Here is a 4,850-nt window from a genome sequence, read left to right as displayed (position 1 = left end):
ACAAACAAAATGTTACTTCCATACTGATCTATCATAAATTTTGTGAAATAGCACATTAAAACAAAATAAAAAGTCTTACTTATCTCCATAACTAAGTTCAACACCTGTTGCATAAGTGCAACGCTGCACACCACCATCTCTCACCTGGAAGTGCAGGGCCGTTACGCCAGGCTGCTCTTTGTTGACTTTAGCTCTGCTTTCAATACGATACTCCCGGACAGACTAATAGTTAAACTGCTGGAAATCGGACGTCCTTCTACTACCTGCTGCTGGATCAGAGACTTCCTCTCAGACTGTGTACAGAGAGTTAGAGTGGGGCCTCATCTTTTCCTCAGCCCTCAGCCTCAACACCGGCTCTCCACAAGGCTGTGTACTGAGTCCCCTACTGTACACTCTGTACACACATGACTGTGTTAAGTGTGTGTGTGTGTGTGTGTGTGTGTGTGTGTGTGTGTGTGGTGGGGGGTATGTATCCATGATTGTTTATGTTAATGAGAGTGTGGGGAGTGAGTTGGAGGGCAGGGTGGGGTGGGCTGCTTTTAACCATGTAAAGCACTTTGTGCTACATTGCTGTATGAAAAGTGCTTTATAAATAATGTCACGGTCTGCCATGCAGACCGTGGGGACGAGGAAAGTAGGACCCAAAACGCGGGACTCTTCGATGCCACAGTGCACTTTATTTACAGTGACCAGACAGGTAAGTCCAACAATAAACTCAAAGGTGCAATATTCCAATGGTGCTCGTCTCCTGCTCCCAGTGCGTCCCGTGCTGTAGCTCCCTTAGTGCGTGTGCTCCCCAACTCGCTTCTCCGCTCGGCTATCCTGGAGGAAGACAGAGAGTCCACAATTAGCCACACGCTAGCCGACAAACACGCTCACGCTGCTCGCACGGACTATACCAGTTCGGAGTAATAATCCCACGTCGACTGTCGCCGCGAGTCCAGGTTAAATACCTCTCTCCAGCAGGGAGGGATGATTACCAACAGCTAGTCAGGTAATCAGCTGCAGGTGGGCCGGTAACAGTGAAGAGGGACTCCCAATGACGACAGTCGCCAGGACACGCCCCTCCCACGGCGTGCACTTCTGTGAACAGCCCGAGGACCAGGGAGAGAGAGAGGGAGAAGCAAACCCACACGCAAACACACACTACACATTCAACTGTGGACCGAACAGTAGACGACACAGCCCCTAAATAATAATAATAATAATAATAATAATAATAATAATAATAACAATAATAACAACAACAACAACAACAACAGTCCATAACGGCTCACGGACCCCCGAGTCCTCCAGAGCCGGGTCCGTGACAAATAAAGACTGATTGATTGATTGATTGATTGATTAGTACCCACCCAGACAACGCAGTCATCAAGTTTGCAGATGATACCACCGTGGTGGGGCTCATCTCTGGGGGAGATGAGACGGCGTACAGAGCTGAAGTTCAGAGGCTGTCAGATTGGTGTATAGATAACAACCTGGACCTCAATACCACCAAGATAAAAGAACTGGTAGTTGATTTCAGAAGGAGGAAGTCTGAGCTGCAGCCTATCAGCATCAACGGGGAGTGTGTGGAAAGGGTCTCCAGTTTCAAGTTTCTGGGTGTGCACATAGACACAGACCTCCAATGGAGCTCTAACATCTCTCTGGTTTTAAAGAAGGCCTAACAGCGTCTCCACTTTCTGAGAATCCTCAGTAAAATGGACCTGAAGAAGGAGCTGCTGACCGTCTTCTACCACTGCTCCATTGAAATTGTGCTGACATATTGCATCGGTGTGTGGTTCTCCAGCTGCACCACAGCACACAGAAAGGCACTCCAGAGGGTCATCGATATGGCCCAAAAAAATCATTGGACATCCTCCTCCCTCCCTGAAGGACCTGTACAGCACTCGCTGTCTCCTGAGGGCGTGCAGCATCCTACGGGACTGTACACACCCAGGACACCGGGTGTTTAAACTGCTGCCGTCTGGCAGGAGGTTCAGGCTGCTGAGGTCCCGAACAAATAGACTCAAGGACAGCTTTTACAACAGGGCAACAGCCCTGATCACTGCAAACAGCTGACCTGACTGGCTACCTACCTGGACTTTTTGGGGGGGGAGGTAACAACGGTAAAAACAGTAACAATAATAATATTAATATTTATAACAAGGTGCAATAATAATTAATGTGCAATAATAACAGTGTGCAATACAAATACACTTATTCTTCTTTTTTATTACTAAGTTAATATACTGTGTTGTGTTGTTTGTGTTGTGTTGTGATGTGTTGTATTGTGTCGTGTTGTGTTATATGTTGTGCTGACGTAGGACAGTTTTCCAATTTCATTGTACTATTGTACTATGTATGACTGTGCAATGACAATAAAGAGTTATCTTATCTTATCTTGCCTGCTGTAAAATGAACTTTGTGTTCTACTTTCTCACCTTGTTTTTCTTCTTCTTCAAAAGTAATAAATGAAGGAGCAACTGGGTAGAATCACCCATGTTTGCACTGAGCACCTCCCCGAATTGCACACTGAAGTCAAGGGCTTCTCAGTTTGGTGGCATCAGGATTTCATCTTTGCTTTATGCGGATGATGTGGTTCTATTGGTTTTATTGCTTGGTTACCTCCACCTTCCACTGGATTGGTTTGTGGCCGAGTGTGAAGTGGTGGGAATGAGAATCAACATCTCCAGTGGTAGGTGAGAGTTTAAGTCACTACTACACAGACTCTGGCTTCAAAACTGCAAGAATGCTGCCTCCATAAGGAGGGCATTTTTGTACAAGGGGTAGAAGTGGCTCCGTGGCTGCTGGGTGACCCCCTCATCTGGGGCTCTCCTCAGCTATTCCCAGGAGGGTGGCACGGTTGCCCCCCGATGGTCCCCCTTGGGTCCTCGTATTCTGGGGCCTCTGGATGTCTGGGGCCTGGATCTCCTCCATACCTGCTTCATGCCCTGGGGGACGGGGCCATGGCTCCCCACACTCCCAAGCAGATCGTTACATGGAGAAACCTTTTGAATACAAGCGTGCCGATCCACACAGGTGTGCACACAGGTGTTCACAGACACAAACTACACCTTTCTTGGCTGCTACCTCAAAGCACATTTTGTGCTCTCAATCTTGCGTACTGCACAATAACATGTAATATTTAGTATCTACTGTTATCTACTGTTAGCTAGTTTATTGTGATGATGTTGTATTTATTATGTTGCTCTTTTTTTGTTTGTTTTCTCTTCTGTTTTTTTTCTCTCGACAGGTGATCCAGGTGTTTTTTTCTTTTTTGTTTGTTTGTTTGTTTTTTTGCTTTTCTTTCTTTTTTTCTTCCCCCCTTTCTCACTATTTCTTCTCCCCTCTATTGTTTCTTTCTCCCTGTCCTATCCCCCAGTCATGTGTGTCCCGTCTGTAACAACTGAAAATAAAATAAAATAAATACATAATTATAATAAAGGTCAATCAAATGGACCAATATGGCAAGGCCATGATGATCCACTTGGTAAAGTAAATCCGCTAGGCATCTTTTTTGGCCTTCAGACAACAATTCTGATGGCTAAAGATCCAAACGGGACAGACAATCAAAAAAAATAATGAGTCAGAGATCTTACCTCTTGCTGTCTGTTTGCCTTATGAGAATCTGAAAACTAGTTCTGTGTTGCACATAAATTAAGTTAAGCAAAGAAAGCCAGGTTACTTTTTTTAAGGTTCTAATAAATGGTTATTGTCTCAAAACACACGTACAGCACTAGTAAGTTATTGGTTTTGATGCCACACAGCATAGTTCTCATTAAATTGTGATTACACTCTGAGTCTAAAAATAAACTTCAGACTTAGTGTTATTATTCATGCCATAGCATCTTATTAAAATCTAGTCCACACACAGCTACAAGCTAAATTTCATTTATTCTTAATTGTCCACAGCCATAAAAAATAAGTATTTCCTCCAGGATAAAGAGGAAATGAGAAGCAAATAGATTGAACTCTAAGACTCATTATTTGGCTTTCAAAACTTTTTTTTAAACAGTAGTTTACCTATCAGTTTGTATTCCCATACACATCTTATGAGGATGTAATATTACTTTTTTATTTATGCTCATTTTCTTTATGTAGTTATAGATTAATACATCAAATCATTTGCCTAAAAGAGAAATGTGTTGGTGGACCACATGTTGACAGAACAGCACTGGAGTGCTGAACAATATTCTACCAAAAAGATATTCCCTCACGGACGAATATAGAGAGCACTGTTTACCATGTCTGTCCACAGTCTCCAATAGGCTTCAGTTGGTTTATGATCTGGCAAGCATAAAGGCAACAGCATATGGTTGCCATTATTTTCATACTCGTGCCATCTATAGGAGAAAAGTCATCCTGGAGGTGGCCAAAAGACAAAACAAAAGAGAAAAAGACATTAGTGTACAATATTCATACTATAATACAACTGCTCAGAATATCACCAAGGTAGCATTTCTCTTATTTAGTTGTGAACACTGTTTGTTAACACAGACAAATGCAAAATTACAGTTTGGCAGAAAATGGACCCAAGACGAAAGACTTATAGGCAGATGCAGTAAATAAATAATTGACCTTTTATTAGGTTAAGTGTTTTCATCCAAAAAATAAAATCCAATGCAGGAAACCATTGAAAGTCTAAAACCTCCAGAAAAAAGGAAGGCTGAACACCTTCTTAGGCAATGAAGAGAGATAAATACACTCAGACATAATTGGAGAAATGGAAACAAGAGGGGAACAAGAAACAGCTGACATTGGTAAACAACAGACAGAAAGTAAAACAAAACAAAACACAATAGACACCACCTAATAATGTAAAAAAGAAAATACCAAGAAAGGGCCAGCGCCCAGTTGCAGTGCTAGCA

The 4,850-nt window shown here is 42.8% G+C and overlaps 1 long non-coding RNA gene across 1 annotated transcript; it reads right to left on the bottom strand.

Annotated features, from left to right (window-relative positions):
• Window positions 1-596: 596 nt before the first annotated feature.
• LOC109201819 (uncharacterized) lies at window positions 597-1,305 on the bottom strand. Its single transcript, XR_002061747.1, has 2 exons — window positions 900-1,305; window positions 597-822 (listed from the first exon to the last, which is right to left on the bottom strand). It is a non-coding gene; the product is annotated as an uncharacterized LOC109201819 (long non-coding RNA).
• Window positions 1,306-4,850: the final 3,545 nt, after the last annotated feature.

Source organism: Oreochromis niloticus, linkage group LG4 (assembly GCF_001858045.2).
Source record: "Oreochromis niloticus isolate F11D_XX linkage group LG4, O_niloticus_UMD_NMBU, whole genome shotgun sequence".
Classification (NCBI taxonomy): Eukaryota; Metazoa; Chordata; class Actinopteri; order Cichliformes; family Cichlidae; genus Oreochromis; species Oreochromis niloticus.
The sequence above is the reverse complement of the archived record's forward strand: the minus strand, read 5'-3'. Positions and strand labels throughout refer to the sequence as shown.